General features: G+C 44.0%; 1 pseudogene; it reads left to right on the forward strand.

The window, feature by feature from the left end:
* The first annotated feature begins 15,405 nt into the window (after positions 1 to 15,405).
* LOC119310625 lies at positions 15,406 to 16,681 on the forward strand (annotated as a pseudogene).
* The last annotated feature ends 1,093 nt before the right edge of the window (positions 16,682 to 17,774 follow it).

Raw genomic sequence — 17,774 nt, forward strand, 5'->3', positions numbered from 1 at the left:
GAGTTCATAAGATGAACTTAATTATCCTGAACGTAGTCAAAAGACCTTTTGCAAATTATGTCGTAAGCTCGCGCTTTAGTTCCACTGTTTAGATATGTTCCTAGAGAAAATATAGTTGAAAGTTGATAGTAGCGATTATGCGATCAGTAGAAAGCTTATGTCCTTAATGCACCGCTCAGTGTGCTGAACCCCAACGTCGTTTGTCGATGTTGCGAACATCGGACATACACGTTTTGATAACTACGTGATAGTTCAAATTAAATGGTTTAAGTAGAGGCACCAAAGACGTTTTCGAAACGTCGCGGAACATATGAGATGTTTCGAGGGCTGAAGTTGGGATTTCAGGCTCGTGCCCACGTCAAGAGGTATAAGATCTCCGACGATTTTCTTAGCCTGCAAACTAAGGGAGAAAACCTCAATCGTTGAGCTTGTGCTCAGATTGTCTGAGCACAACAATCACTTGAATCGAGTGGGAGTTGATCCTCCAGATGAGATAGTGATGTTTCCCCAAAGTCATTGCCACCAAGCTGCTAGAGCTTCGTGATTAACTATAACATATCAGGGATAGATATGATGATCCTTGAAATATTCATGATGTTTGACACCACGAAAGTAGAAATCAAGAAGGAGCATCAATTGTTGATGGTTGGTGAAACCACTAGTTTCAAGAAGGGCAAGGGAACAAAGGGATACTTCATGAAACGGCAATTCAGCTGCTGCTCTAGTGAAGAAACCCAAGGTTGAACCCAAACCCGAGACTAAGTGCTTCTGTAATAAGGGGAACAACCACTGGAGCAGCATTACCCTAGATACTTGGTAGATGAGAAGGCTGGCAAGGTCGATAGAAGTATATTGGATATACATTATGTTAATGTGTACTTTACTAGTACTCCTAGTAGCACCAGGGTATTGGATACCGGTTCGGTTGCTAAGTGTTAGTAACTCGAAATAAAAGCTACGGAATAAACGGAGACTAGTTAAAGGTGAGCTGATGATATATGTTGGAAGTGTTTCCAAGGTTGATATGATCAAGCATCGCACGCTCCCTCTACCACCGAGATTGGTGTTTGCGTTGAGCATAGACATGATTGGATTATGTCTATCGCAATACGGTTATTCATTTAAGGAGAATAATGGTTACTCTATTTTTGAATAATACCTTCAATGGTCTTGCACCTAAAGGAATGGTTTATTGAATCTCGGTCGTAGTGATACACATTTTCATGCCAAAAGATATAAGATAGTAATGATAGTACCACTTACTTGTGGCACTGCCATGTAAGTCATAATGGTATAAAACGCATGAAGAAGCTCCATGTTGATGGATCTTTGGACTCACTGGTTTTTGAAAAGTTTGAGACATGCGAACCATGTCTATTGGTGTATATGTATGAAGAAACTCCATGCAAATGGATCGTTCGGACTCACTTGATTTTGAATCACTTGAGATATGCAAATCATACCACATGGGCAAGATGACTGAAAAGCCTCATTTTCAGTAAGATGGAACAAGATAGCAACTTGTTGGAAGTAACACATTTTGATGTGTGCAGTCAAATGAGTGCTGAGGCATGCAGTGAATATCATTATGTTCTTACTTCACAGATGATTCGAGTAAATGTTGAGTATATTTACTTGATGAAACACAAGTCTGAATTATTGAATGGTTCAAGTAATTTCAGAGTGAAGTAGCAGATCATTGTGACAAGAGGATAAAATGTCTATGATATGATCATAGAGATGAATATCTGAGTTACGAGTTTTGGCACACAATTAAGACATTGTGGAAATTGTTTCGCAATTAATACCGCCTGGAACACCATAATGTGATGGTGTGTCCGAACATCATAGTTGCACCCTATTGGATATGGTGCGTACCATGATGTCTCTTATCGAATTACCACTATCGTTCATGGGTTAGGCATTAGAGATAACCACATTCACTTTAAATAGGGCACCACGTAATTCCGATGAGATGACACCATGGTTTAGAGAAACCTAAGTTGTCGTTTCTTAAAAGTTTGGGGCTGCGACGCTTATATGAAAAAGTTTCAGGTTGATAAGCTCGAACCCAAAGCGGATAAAATGCATCTTCATAGGAAACCCAAAACAGTTGGGTATACCTCCTAATTCAGATCCGAAAGCAATATGGATTGTTTCTAGAATCGGGTCCTTTCTCGAGGAAAAGTTTCTCTCGAAAGAATTGAGTGGGAGGATGGTGGAGACTTGATGAGGTTATTGAACCGTCTCTTCAACTAGTGTGTGACAGGGCACAGGGAGTTGTTCCTGTGGCACCTACACCAATTGAAGTGGAAGCTTATGATATTGATCATGAAACTTCGGATCAAGTCACTCCCAAACCTCGTAGGATGACAAGGATGCGTACTACTTCAGAGTGGTACGTAATCCTGTCTTGAAGGTCATGTTGCTAGACAACAATGAACCTACGAGCTATGGAGAAGCGATGGTGGGCCCGGATTCCGATAAATGGCTTGAGGCCATAAAATCCGAGAGAGGATCCATGTATGAAAACAAAGTGTAGACTTTGGCAGAACGGCTCGATGGTCGTAAGGCTAATGAGTACAGATGGATTTTAAAAGGAAGACGGACAATGATGGTAAATGTCACCATTAAGAAAGCTCGACTTGTCGTTAAGATGTTTTCCGACAAGTTCAAGGAGTTGACTACGATGAGATTTTCTCACTCGTAGCGATGCTAAGAGTCTGTTGGAATTATATTAGCGATTACTGCATTATTTATGAAATCTTGCAGATAGGATGTCAAAACATTGTTTCCTCGACGATTTTAATGAGGAAAGGTTGTATGTGATACAACCGGAAGGTTTTGTCAATCCCGAAAGATGCTAATAAGTATGCAAAGCTCCAGCAATCCTTCTAAGGACTGGAGTGAGCATCTCGGAGTTGGAATGTATGCTTTGATGATGATCAAAAAATTTTGGGTTTGTACAAAGTTTATGAGAAACTTGTATTTCCAAAGAAGTGAGTGGGAGAACTATAGAATTTCTGATGAGTATATGTTGTTGACATATTGTTGATCAGAAATGACGTAGAATTTCTGGAAAGCATATAGGGTTATTTTGAAAGTGTTTTTCAATGGAAAGCCTGGATTAAGCTACTTGAACATTGAGTATCAAGATCTATAAGGATAGATCAAAATGCTTAATAATACTTTCAAATGAGCACATACCTTGACATGATCTTGAAGGTGTTCAAGATGGACCAGTCAAAGAAGGAGTTCTTGCCTGAGTTGTAAGGTACGAAGTTAAGACTTAAAGCTCGACCACGGCAGAATAGAGAGAAAGGACGAAGGTCGTCCCCTATGCTTAAGACGTAGGCTCTTCAATATGCTATGTTGTGTACCGCACCTGAAGTGTGCCTTGCCATGAGTCAGTCAAGGGGTACAAGAGTGATCCAAGAATGGCTCACAGGACAGCGGTCAAAGTTATCCTTAGTAACTAGTGGACTAAGGAATTTTCTCGATTGTGGAGGTGGTAAAAGAGTTCATCGTAAAGGTTACGACGATGCAAGCTTGACTCCTATCCGGATAGCTCTAAGTAGAGAGACCGGATACATATAATGGAGCAATAATTTAGAATAGCTCCAAGTAGAACAGTTGTTTGGAATAGCTCCAAATAGAGCGTGGTAGCTGCATCTAGGAGATGACATAGAGATTTGTAAAGCACACACGGATCTGAAAGGTTCAGACCCGTTGACTAAAACCTCTCTCACAAGCAACATGATCAAACATAAAACTCATTGAGTGTTAATCACATAGTGATGTGAACTAGACTACTGACTCCAGTAAACTCTTGGGTATTAGTCACATGGCGATGTGACCTGTGAGTGTTAATCACATGGCGATGTGAACTAGATTATTGACTCTAGTGCAAGTGGGAGACTGTTGGAAATATGCCCTAGAGGCAATAATAAAAGTATTATTATTATATTTCCTTGTTCATGATAATTGTCTTTTATTCATGCTATAACTGCATTATCTGGAAATCGTAATACACGTGTGAATACATAGACCACAATATGTCCCTAGTGAGCCTCTAGTTGACTAGCTCGTTGTGATCAACAGATAGTCATGGTTTCCTGGCTATGGACATTGGATGTCGTTGATAACGGGATCACATCATTAGGAGAATGATGTGATGGACAAGACCCAATCCTAAGACTAGCACAAAAGATCGTGTACTTCATTTGCTAGAGCTTTGCCAATGTCAAGTATCTCTTCCTTTGACCATGAGAGCGTGTAACTCCTGGATACCGTAGGAGTGCTTTGGGTGTATCAAACGTCACAACGTAACTGGGTGACTATAAAGGTGCACTACAGGTATCTCCGAAAGTATCTATTGTTTTATGCGGATCGAGACTGGGATTTGTCACTCCGTGTAAACGGAGAGGTATCTCTGGGCCCACTCGGTAGGACATCATCATATGCGCAATGTGACCAAGGAGTTGATCACGGGATGATGTGTTATGGAACGAGTAAAGTGACTTGCCGGTAACGAGATTGAACAAGGTATTGGATACCGACGATCGAATCTCGGGCAAGTAACATACCGATAGACAAAGGGAATTGAATATGGGATTGATTAAGTCCTTGACATCGTGGTTCATCCGATGAGATCATCGTGGAACATGTGGGAGCCATCATGGGTATCCAGATCCCGCTGTTGGTTATTGACCGGAGAACGTCTCGGTCATGTCTGCATGTCTCCCGAACCCGTAGGGTCTACACACTTAAGGTTCGATGACGCTAGGGTTATAAAGGAAGTTTGTATGTGGTTACCGAATGTTGTTCGGAGTCCCGGATGAGATCCCGGACGTCACGAGGAGTTCCGGAATGGTCCGGAGGTAAATATTTATATATGGGAAGTCCTATTTTGGCCACCGGAAAATGTTCGGGATTTTTCGGTATTGTACCGGGAAGGTTCTAGAAGGTTCCGGAGTGGGGCCCACCTGCATGGGGGGACCCACATGGACGTGGGTAGTGGGGGCAAGGCCCCACACCCCTGGTCAAGGCGCACCAAGATCCCCCCTTAGAAGGAATAAGATCATATCCCGAAGGGATAAGATCAAGATCCCTAAAAAGGGGGGATAACAATCGGTGGGGAAGGAAATAATGAGATTTCTTTCGTCCCACCTTGGCCAACGCCCCAATGGACTTGGAGGGCAAGAAACCAGCCCCCTCCACCCCTATATATAGTGGGGAGGCGCATGGGAGCTTCACCCTTGCCCCTGGCGCAGCCCTCCCTCTCCCAAGTGCTCCTCCTCTCTCGCGGTGCTTGGCGAAGCCCTGCAGGATTGCCACGCTCCTCCACCACCACCACGCCGTTGTGCTGCTGCTTGACGGAGTCTTCCTCAACCTCTCCATCTCTCCTTGCTGGATCAAGGCATGGGAGACGTCACCGGGCTGTACGTGTGTTGAACGCGGAGGTGCCGTCCGTTCGGCACTAGGATCATCGGTGATTTGAATCACGACGAGTACGACTCCATCAACCCCGTTCACTTGAACGCTTCCGCTTAGCGATCTACAAGGGTATGTAGATGCACTCTCTTTCTACTCGTTGCTGGTCTCTCCATAGATAGATCTTGGTGACACGTAGGAAAATTTTGAATTTCTGCTACGTTCCCCAACAGTGGCATCATGAGCTAGGTCTATTGCGTAGATTCTTTGCACGAGTAGAACACAAAGTAGTTGTGGGCGTTGATGTTGTTCAATATGCTTACCGTTACTAGTCCAATCTTGTTTTGACGGTATTGTGGGATGAAGCGGCCCGGACCGACCTTACACGTACTCTTACGTGAGACAGGTTCCACCGATTGACATACACTTGGTGCATAAGGTGGCTAGCGGGTGCCAGTCTCTCCCACTTTAGTCGGAACGGATTCGATGAAAAGGGTCCTTATGAAGGGTAAATAGCAATTGGCATATCACGTTGTGGTCTTGCGTAGGTAAGAAACGTTCTTGCTAGAAACCCATAGCAGCCACGTAAAACATGCAACAACAATTAGAGGATGTCTAACTTGTTTTTGCAGGGTATGCTATGTGATGTGATATGGCCAAGAAGAATGTGATGAATGATATGTGATGTATGAGATTGATCATGTTCTTGTAATAGGATTCACGACTTGCATGTCGATGAGTATGACAACCGGCAGGAGCCATAGGAGTTGTCTTTATTTATTGTATGACCTGCGTGTCATTGAAGAACGCCATGTAAACTACTTTACTTTATTGCTAAACGCATTAGTCATAGAAGTAGAAGTAGTCGTTGGCGTGACAACTTCATGAAGAAACGATGATGGAGATCATGGTGTCGTGCCGGTGACGATGATGATCATGGAGCCCCGATGATGAAGATCAAAAGGAGCAAAATGATATTGGCCATATCATGTCACTATTTGATTGCATGTGATGTTTATCATGTTTATGCATCTTGTGTGCTTAGGACGACGGTAGTAAATAAGATGATCCCTTACAAAATTTCAAGAAGTGTTCTCCCCTAACTGTGCACCGTTGCTACAGTTCGTCGCTTCTAAGCACCACGTGATGATCGGGTGTGATGGATTCTTACGCTCACATACAACGGGTGTAAGACAGTTTTACACAGCGAAAACACTTAGGGTTAACTTGACGAGCCTAGCATGTGCAGACATGGCCTCGGAACACGGAGACCGAAAGGTCGAGCATGAGTCGTATGGTAGATACGATCAACATGAAGCTGTTCACCGATGATGACTAGTCCGTCTCACGTGATGATCGGACACGGCCTAGTTGACTCGGATCATGTGATCACTTAGATGACCAGAGGGATGTCTATCTAAGTGGGAGTTCATAAGATGAACCTAATAATCCTGAACGTAGTCAAAAGACCTTTTGCAAATTATGTCGTAAGCTCGCGCTTTAGTTCCACTGTTTAGATATGTTCCTAGAGAAAATATAGTTGAAAGTTGATAGTAGCGATTATGCGATCAGTAGAAAGCTTATGTCCTTAATGCACCGCTCAGTGTGCTGAACCCCAACGTCGTTTGTCGATGTTGCGAACATCGGACATACACGTTTTGATAACTACGTGATAGTTCAAATTAAATGGTTTAAGTAGAGGCACCAAAGACGTTTTCGAAATGTCGCGGAACATATGAGATGTTTCGAGGGCTGAAGTTGGGATTTCAGGCTCGTGCCCACGTCAAGAGGTATAAGACCTCCGACGATTTTCTTAGCCTGCAAACTAAGGGAGAAAAGCTCAATCGTTGAGCTTGTGCTCAGATTGTCTGAGCACAACAATCACTTGAATCGAGTGGGAGTTGATCCTCCAGATGAGATAGTGATGTTTCCCCAAAGTCATTGCCACCAAGCTGCTAGAGCTTCGTGATTAACTATAACATATCAGGGATAGATATGATGATCCTTGAAATATTCATGATGTTTGACACCGCGAAAGTAGAAATCAAGAAGGAGCATCAATTGTTGATGGTTGGTGAAACCACTAGTTTCAAGAAGGGCAAGGGAACAAAGGGATACTTCATGAAACGGCAATTCAGCTGCTGCTCTAGTGAAGAAACCCAAGGTTGAACCCAAACCCGAGACTAAGTGCTTCTGTAATAAGGGGAACAACCACTGGAGCAGCATTACCCTAGATACTTGGTAGATGAGAAGGCTGGCAAGGTCGATAGAAGTATATTGGATATACATTATGTTAATGTGTACTTTACTAGTACTCCTAGTAGCACCAGGGTATTGGATACCGGTTCGGTTGCTAAATGTTAGTAACTCGAAATAAAAGCTACGGAATAAACGGAGACTAGCTAAAGGTGAGCTGACGATATATGTTGGAAGTGTTTCCAAGGTTGATATGATCAAGCATCGCACGCTCCCTCTACCACCGAGATTGGTGTTTGCGTTGAGCATAGACATGATTGGATTATGTCTATCGCAATACGGTTATTCATTTAAGGAGAATAATGGTTACTCTATTTTTGAATAATACCTTCAATGGTCTTGCACCTAAAGGAATGGTTTATTGAATCTCGGTCGTAGTGATACATATTTTCATGCCAAAAGATATAAGATAGTAATGATAGTACCACTTACTTGTGGCACTGCCATGTAAGTCATAATGGTATAAAACGCATGAAGAAGCTCCATGTTGATGGATCTTTGGACTCACTGGTTTTTGAAAAGTTTGAGACATGCGAACCATGTCTATTGGAGTATATGCATGAAGAAACTCCATGCAAATGGATCGTTCGGACTCACTTGATTTTGAATCACTTGAGATATGCAAATCATACCACATGGGCAAGATGACTGAAAAGCCTCATTTTCAGTAAGATGGAACAAGAAAGCAACTTGTTGGAAGTAACACATTTTGATGTGTGCAGTCGAATGAGTGCTGAGGCATGCAGTGAATATCATTATGTTCTTACTTCACAGATGATTCGAGTAAATGTTGAGTATATTTACTTGATGAAACACAAGTCTGAATTATTGAATGGTTCAAGTAATTTCAGAGTGAAGTAGCAGATCATTGTGACAAGAGGATAAAATGTCTATGATATGATCATAGAGATGAATATCTGAGTTACGAGTTTTGGCACACAATTAAGACATTGTGGAAATTGTTTCGCAATTAATACCGCCTGGAACACCATAATGTGATGGTGTGTCCGAACATCATAGTTGCACCCTATTGGATATGGTGCGTACCATGATGTCTCTTATCGAATTACCACTATCGTTCATGGGTTAGGCATTAGAGACAACCACATTCACTTTAAATAGGGCACTACATAATTCCGATGAGATGACACCGTATGAATTATGGTTTAGAGAAACCTAAGTTGTCGTTTCTTAAAAGTTTGGGGCTGCGACGCTTATATGAAAAAGTTTCAGGTTGATAAGCTCGAACCCAAAGCGGATAAAATGCATCTTCATAGGAAACCCGAAACAGTTGGGTATACCTCCTAATTCAGATCCGAAAGCAATATGAATTGTTTCTAGAATCGGGTCCTTTCTCGAGGAAAAGTTTCTCTCGAAAGAATTGAGTGGGAGGATGGTGGAGACTTGATGAGGTTATTGAACCGTCTCTTCAACTAGTGTGTGACAGGGCACAGGGAGTTGTTCCTGTGGCACCTACACCAATTGAAGTGGAAGCTTATGATATTGATCATGAAACTTCGGATCAAGTCACTCCCAAACCTCGTAGGATGACAAGGATGCGTACTACTTCAGAGTGGTACGTAATCCTGTCTTGAAGGTCATGTTGCTAGACAACAATGAACCTACGAGCTATGGAGAAGCGATGGTGGGCCCGGATTCCGATAAATGGCTTGAGGCCATAAAATCCGAGAGAGGATCCATGTATGAAAACAAAGTGTAGACTTTGGCAGAACGACTCGATGGTCGTAAGGCTAATGAGTACAGATGGATTTCAAAAGGAAGACGGACAATGATGGTAAATGTCACCATTAAGAAAGCTCGACTTGTCGTTAAGATGTTTTCCGACAAGTTCAAGGAGTTGACTACGATGAGATTTTCTCACTCGTAGCGATGCTAAGAGTCTGTTGGAATTATATTAGCGATTACTGCATTATTTATGAAATCTTGCAGATAGGATGTCAAAACATTGTTTCCTCGACGATTTTAATGAGGAAAGGTTGTATGTGATACAACCGGAAGGTTTTGTCAATCCCGAAAGATGCTAATAAGTATGCAAAGCTCCAGCAATCCTTCTAAGGACTGGAGTGAGCATCTCGGAGTTGGAATGTATGCTTTGATGATGATCAAAGATTTTGGTGTATACAAAGTTTATGAGAAACTTGTATTTCCAAAGAAGTGAGTGGGAGCACTATAGAATTTCTGATGAGTATATGTTGTTGACATATTGATGATCAGAAATGAATTTCAATGGAAAGCCTGGATTAAGCTACTTGAACATTGAGCATCAAGATCTATAAGGATAGATCAAAATGCTTAATAGTACTTTCAAATGAGCACATACCTTGACATGATCTTGAAGGTGTTCAAGATGGACCAGTCAAAGAAGGAGTTCTTGCCTGAGTTGTAAGGTACGAAGTTAAGACTTAAAGCTCGACCACGGCAGAATAGAGAGAAAGGACGAAGGTCGTCCCCTATGCTTAAGACGTAGGCTCTTCAGTATGCTATGCTGTGTACCGCACCTGAAGTGTGCCTTGCCATGAGTCAGTCAAGGGGTACAAGAGTGATCCAAGAATGGCTCACAGGACAGTGGTCAAAGTTATCCTTAGTAACTAGTGGACTAAGGAATTTTCTCGATTATGGAGGTGGTAAAAGAGTTCGTCGTAAAGGTTACGACGATGCAAGCTTGACACCTATCCGGATAGCTCTGAGTAGAGAGACCGGATACATATAATGGAGAAATAATTTAGAATAGCTCCAAGTAGAACAGTTATTTGGAACAGCTCCAAATAGAGCGTGGTAGCTGCATCTAGGAGATGACATAGAGATTTGTAAAGCACACACGGATCTGAAAGGTTCAGACCCGTTGACTAAAACCTCTCTCACAAGCAACATGATCAAACATAAAACTCATTTGAGTGTTAATCACATAATGATGTGAACTAGACTACTGACTCTAGTAAACTCTTGGGTATTAGTCACATGGCGATGTGACCTGTGAGTGTTAATCACATGGCGATGTGAACTAGATTATTGACTCTAGTGCAAGTGGGAGACTGTTGGAAATATGCCCTAGAGGCAATAATAAAAGTATTATTATTATATTTCCTTGTTCATGATAATTGTCTTTTATTCATGCTATAACTGTATTATCCGGAAATCGTAATACACGTGTGAATACATAGACCACAATATGTCCCTAGTGAGCCTCTAGTTGACTAGCTCGTTGTGATCAACAGATAGTCATGGTTTCCTGGCTATGGACATTGGATGTCGTTGATAACGGGATCACATCATTAGGAGAATGATCTGATGGACAAGACCCAATCCTAAGACTAGCACAAAAGATCGTGTACTTCATTTGCTAGAGCTTTGCCAATGTCAAGTATCTCTTCCTTTGACCATGAGAGCGTGTAACTCCTGGATACCGTAGGAGTGCTTTGGGTGTATCAAACGTCACACAACGTAACTGGATGACTATAAAGGTGCACTACAGGTATCTCCGAAAGTATCTATTGTTTTATGCGGATCGAGACTGGGATTTGTCACTCCGTGTAAACGGAGAGGTATCTCTGGGCCCACTCGGTAGGACATCATCATATGCGCAATGTGACCAAGGAGTTGATCACGGGATGATGTGTTACGGAACGAGTAAAGTGACTTGCCGGTAACGAGATTGAACAAGGTATTGGATACCGACGATCGAATCTCGGGCAAGTAACATACCGATAGACAAAGGGAATTGAATACGGGATTGATTAAGTCCTTGACATCGTGGTTCATCCGATGAGATCATCGTGGAACATGTGGGAGCCATCATGGGTATCCAGATCCCGCTGTTGGTTATTGACCGGAGAACGTCTCGGTCATGTCTACATGTCTCCTGAACCCGTAGGGTCTACACACTTAAGGTTCGATGACGCTAGGGTTATAAAGGAAGTTTGTATGTGGTTACCAAATGTTGTTCGGAGTCCCGGATGAGATCCCGGACGTCACGAGGAGTTCCGGAATGGTCCGGAGGTAAAGATTTATATATGGGAAGTCCTATTTTGGCCACCGGAAAATGTTCGGGATTTTTCGGTATTGTACCGGGAAGGTTCTAGAAGGTTCCGGAGTGGGGCCCACCTGCATGGGGGGACCCACATGGACGTGGGTAGTGGGGGCAAGGCCCCACACCCCTGGTCAAGGCGCACCAAGATCCCCCCTTAGAAGGAATAAGATCATATCCCGAAGGGATAAGATCAAGATCCCTAAAAAGGGGGGATAACAATCGGTGGGGAAGGAAATAATGAGATTTCTTTCGTCCCACCTTGGCCAACGCCCCAATGGACTTGGAGGGCAAGAAACCAGCCCCCTCCACCCCTATATATAGTGGGGAGGCGCATGGGAGCTTCACCCTTGCCCCTGGCGCAGCCCTCCCTCTCCCAAGTGCTCCTCCTCTCTCGCGGTGCTTGGCGAAGCCCTGCAGGATTGCCACGCTCCTCCACCACCACCACGCCGTTGTGCTGCTGCTGGACGGAGTCTTCCTCAACCTCTCCATCTCTCCTTGCTGGATCAAGGCGTGGGAGACGTCACCGGGCTGTACGTGTGTTGAACGCGGAGGTGCCGTCCGTTCGGCACTAGGATCATCGGTGATTTGAATCACGACGAGTACGACTCCATCAACCCCGTTCACTTGAACGCTTCCGCTTAGCGATCTACAAGGGTATGTAGATGCACTCTCTTTCTACTCGTTGCTGGTCTCTCCATAGATAGATCTTGGTGACACGTAGGAAAATTTTGAATTTTTGCTACGTTCCCCAACACCTACCCCACCAGAAACTCCTCTCCCGCGCCACGCGCTTTCGTACCTAAAGAAAGCCACCCGCATTCATGCTAGCCCAGAGCGGAGGCAACCGGTCACTAAAGCCGGAATTGAAGCGGCTTGCCGGTCAAGAGCGCCGACCGCTATTCGCCCGCTATGCATATGCCTTTTGTCCGCATCAAAAACGGCATCCGTCTGCACGCCTACCTCCATTAAACCGACGTGTATGTCGTGGAACCTACTCCGACGCCCCGAGTGCACATATCTGTTCCTGTGCCGGCCGACATTAAACACCTCTCCGGTTAGCTCCTCGCATCTGCTCGCTGCATAAACGTTGGGTTACACAGCCGGGGTCTTGCCCAGTGAGCGGGGGCATAGACCACGACGATCGTTTTGCCCTGCCCAATAACCAACCCTGGTCCGTGTTTCACAAAGGCGGAGGGAGGCTATTTTCCCTCCAGGGCTCCTGACAGTCCAATGAGCGGGCTGCCGGACATAGGGAAGACATGTCGTGGGAGTGGAGATCCACCACGGCCTACCGTAGACTACTTTTGCCATAGCCCGGTATAGTTTAGTTAAAATATGCCCAAAAGCTTAATGCTTCCATCTGGTTTGAATGAAATTATCCGTTTTGCATGTAATTTGTCCGATTTGTTTAAAGCCGATTTGTAATGTACGTGGATAGCATTTGGATGGCCGCCTCCTGCTACCGTTTCTGCGGATTGGTCCCCCTTGTTCACGTACAGATGCGGTGTCTGGTTTGCGGTTTGGAGATGCCCTTGCTGCTTTACAGATGACAAGCTTCATCATGCTAACCATTGGGGCAAGGGAATAGAAGTTTGCGCGAGGGAATTTATGTAGTGATTGGGCGTAGCAAGTAGACTTTTATTCATACTCCCTTGTTTAATATGGTCCTTTAACTTCTAAGTCTGAAAACCGATTTGTGATTCCATAAGTCGTTCATCACGAACACTTATTACTCTTGGAAATTTGAGCTCCTAAGCGGTAGGAGACAAGACCCGGAAGCTTCCTAGATTGTGGTGTGATCCGGGGAATTTCTATAAGTGTGGTGGTCGCCTTCAAGGCCAACCTCGAGTGTTTTGAGGCTCATCGTTGGGGATGACTCAAATGGAGAATAAGGTGAGCCACTTGATCGCACTCCGGAGCTTTAGCTTCGGCACTTCTGCAATGAAGATTACCACTCCTCAAAGAGTGTGTACTTCAGGATAAAATCTGTGTCCTCGTCTCAGTTGACGTTAACCCTGTATTTCAAATTTACTAGTCTTGTATGCTTGTTGGCTTGCTAACTAAATTGTTGGCTTACATACCTTGCTTTGTAGATGCTTGTCAGATATGTTGTTTTCAACTAGTTCCATATCTAAAGAATCTATTTTATACATATTTCTCTAAAATTGATAGTTAAGCTTATAATTTACTGTCTCCTGTTTAGTCGACCCCTCGATCCTTTCATCCGCCTTTGGCTCCTTTACCTCTTGATGGCAGTATGTGGGACAAACTCAATATCTATGGATCAAAGCTACAACAATTTTGTTTATGGTAGAAGCCTGGGACTAATCTGGAAAGCACCACTATGAGCCGAGTCTCTCAAGTGGAGATCTGTCGGTCACCACAACCAGCTATTGAACCTCCACTGAAGGCAAGGCGTGCATCGTTTGAGGTTCAAGCATTATACATTACTGATGACTGATGAGTAGATGGCTTTTGGAATGCACCTGCGTGCGTAAACTAGGGCTGCAGTAGTTCCCTCCTCTTACATGGAGACTGTGCTGAACCATGCTTTTTCGTTTTTCTTTCATGCTTTAGGCCCCGTTCGGGAACGGCCCACTCCCTCCGCTCCGCTCCGCTCGGGGCTGGAATCGAGGAGCGACAGAATAGCTGCTCCTCAAAAATGAACTACGCCCCGCTCCGCTCCACCATTTCAGCTCCACGGATTAGTTGTCATTTTATTTCCTTTTGAACTGCTCTCCTGAACTGAGTGTTGTATGGGCTATTTGGTTTCCTTCAGAGTAATGAAGGGCCTCCTTGTTTATCTAAAAAAAATACCTTAATGCGGTTATAAGACAGACTATGCCCGGTTAATTAAACCATGGAAAGATGAGCAGAGGAGCGAGTGGTGGCATTTGCACTGAAGACTGCAAACTGAAGAACACTGCAAACTGAACCGAGAATGCCGTGTCGTCCAGCGGAGCTTAGAAGAAGGTGACTCGGAGCCTAAGGAAGGTGACGATATGAAGAGAGTGGTGGCATTTGCACTCGACTGTTTTGTTTCATACTCCCTTCACTACAAACATAAGATGTTTTAACTTTATGTATATAAACACATTTTAGTGTGTTTATTCACTCATTTCAGTCTATATGAAGGGCTAATTGAAATAAACAAAATATTTTATATTTGTGAACGAAAAGAGTATGAATCCTTTTTAAAAAATAGATATGAAATTGACATTTTTTAGATGCAAAACATTCTCCTCTTAGGGAGACACGTTCATTCTGAAACTGAATCCCATTTTGAGGCAATTCTGAAACTGAAAATATGGATAGGAAACAGGAAAATGACATAGTAATTGATTAAGTGAAGCACCTCAAAAAAATGATTATGTTTTTTTATTGAGAAATGAAAAAATTGATTAAGTTTTTTTAGGGTAATTTATTTTTGAGAAAGGGTAAAAAAATTGATCAAGTTTTTTTTTAGAACTAAAAAAATTGATCAAGTGGAACTTTCAGTTCCACGTGGGCTGTCAATTCGTGTTGGACTAATGAGAAAACTGGCTTCGAGCCCAGCCCATCTGACCCTAACGAACCCAAGACCGAGAGATTGTCCACCCCGCCGCACCTGCAACTCCTCGCCGCCATCGCCGCCGTGCCTTCGTCCGTCCCAGGAGGGGCAAGCGGGCATGAAGAAGGCCGGGAGGAAGAACCTGCGGCGCGCGTGCCAGGAGGGTACCGCCGTCACGCTCGCGGAGGGCGAGAGCATCATGCAGGTCGTCACGCTGCGCGGCTCCAACCTCATCGAGGTACACGCTTCTTGCCCAGGCCTCCCCCCTCTCTTAAAAATAAAATTGGTTCTCACTCTGCCGCCGTTCTGGTGCTGGTGCTAGGTCACAGACGGCGAGGGCGTCAAGTCTCTCGCCCTGTTCCCCGCCAAGTTCTAAAAGTGTTTCTGGATCAAGAACGGTGAGTGATTTAGCTAGCAAATGGCATGGCTTCCAAAGTCGTTGCTTGGTTAGTTAGTGGGAGGGACGAGGCACCTCTTGGTTTGCCCATGTCATGTGTGCTCTGTATGTGCAGGGAATTTCGTGGTCGTCGATGCTAGTGGGAGGGACGAGGCTCTAGAATCTGGAAGCAAGATAGCTTGTGTCGTGTCACGAGTCCTCTTTCATCACCAAGTTCGTGCGCTCGAGAAATCTGGCGAATGGTGAGTTACGGTGTCCCTTGCTGTCTGATAACAGTTTCTGCCACCGACAAAATAAGAATTGGGAATTAAGATGCTACTATATGCATGCAAGCTCTAGTATAAATTTGCTTTGTAATTTGCGGTTTCATTTAGGCTTCAAAAACTAGTTTGCTTTGTAATTTGCTTTTCTAATAGTATACTGTGCATATGCAGGCTTCAAAAACTAGTTTTTTTTTTCCTTAAGCATTAGATTAACTTCAGATTCCATGTGAGTTACCAATCCATTTCATTAGCCTAAATGGTTTGATTCAGGTTTTGCTCCATCTAATGAACATGAAAAATAACACCTAGAACTGATACCATAATAAAATGTTGATGTAGTATAAATTATGGCAAAATACTTAAGATTGAAGAATCTAAAAGTTCTCCCAGGAAGCCTTCTAGTAATGCACCAGTTTGTTGTCTGTACATCCGTACAAGCTCTGCATCAATAGTTTTACTTAATAAAACCAGGATTGTTAGCTTGTTGTCCTCTTGATTGGGTGTCACTGATTCACTCATATTTGCTATCTTAGGCCCGCAATCTTCAAGTCAACTCCAAATGAGTGGGCGACAGGGCCAAAAGGAACGACATCACATGCTGAAGAAGAGCAGACCTCCGAAGAAGAAGAAGAAGAAGATGATGATGACGATGATATGCCTCCACTCGAGGCAAACACGAACCGAAATAGGCCATTGACGTGCATTCCAATACAGAAAGTGACTCTGATTCTTGAGCTGGTAGATATGGGAACAGCCGTGCCTGATGTCATGGTATGGCTATCGTCCGCCTGTACACCGGATGTGTTTATGCCCAAGTACGGGAACGACATCGGAACCTTCCCTATCATCTGTGTGAGACATAATTCAGTGAGTTTTATCGACACTAAGTGGCTTAGCTAGATTTCCCTTTCCCGGAGAGAAGTATCCCCAGCGGAATCGCTGCTTGCCCAGGTTCGCCTCGAGACGGCGACGCTTCGTCCTGAAACCTTTCTTCTTATTTATTTTCTAGGGCAAATGGCATTGTATAGGAGATCATGGGCCCCAAAGGCCCGTCAGGGGTTCCACAAGCTCGGGGGGCGCGCCCCATAGGCTTGTGCCTGCCTGGTGGATCCCCCTCTAGTATTTATTTCATCGATAATTTTAATACATCCTAAAAATAATTTCCGTCAATTTTCATCTTATTTGGAGATGTTCAGAAAAAGTGCCTCCGATATCTTATTTGGAGATGTTCAGAAAAAGTGCCTTTTCTGGTCCAGAGTTCCAGCTGCCGGCAATCTCCCTCCTCTTTATATGAAACTTGCAAAATAAGAGAGAAAGGGCATAAAATTTTATTATTAAGTGAAATAACGGTCCATAATGCAATAAATATCAATATAAAAACATGATACAAAATGAACGTATCAGGGAGCACTGGTCGGGTCGCCGAGGAAACGCCATGTCACACCTATCTTCTTGTACGGGCGGCGGGTGGCTCAGCCGGGAGCGGGCAGCTGGTGACGCGGGCATGGCCGGGCGGCCATGGCAGAGGCGAGCGGGCGGCTGGTCGCTCCAGCGTTCATGGTGAAGTTGCGATTTTAGTTGGTATATATGCCAATCAATTAGGAGCTTTTGACTTTTCTTGCCGCGTGACTACCGCCTCGGAATAATTGACATTTATTGGCATCAGATGGACCGACGGCATGCACTGGGAAAATAATTCTATGAGACCAGGTCTCACGGGTTAGTAGGTGAGACCCATCCTGATGGATGACACGTGGCATTCACAAATCACAAAGCATCTCAGGGGGGAAAGATTAGATGCTTTGTGATTTGTGAATGTCACGTGTC

Source organism: Triticum dicoccoides, chromosome 5B, assembly GCF_002162155.2.
Source record: "Triticum dicoccoides isolate Atlit2015 ecotype Zavitan chromosome 5B, WEW_v2.0, whole genome shotgun sequence".
In the NCBI taxonomy this organism is placed as follows: domain Eukaryota; kingdom Viridiplantae; phylum Streptophyta; class Magnoliopsida; order Poales; family Poaceae; genus Triticum; species Triticum dicoccoides.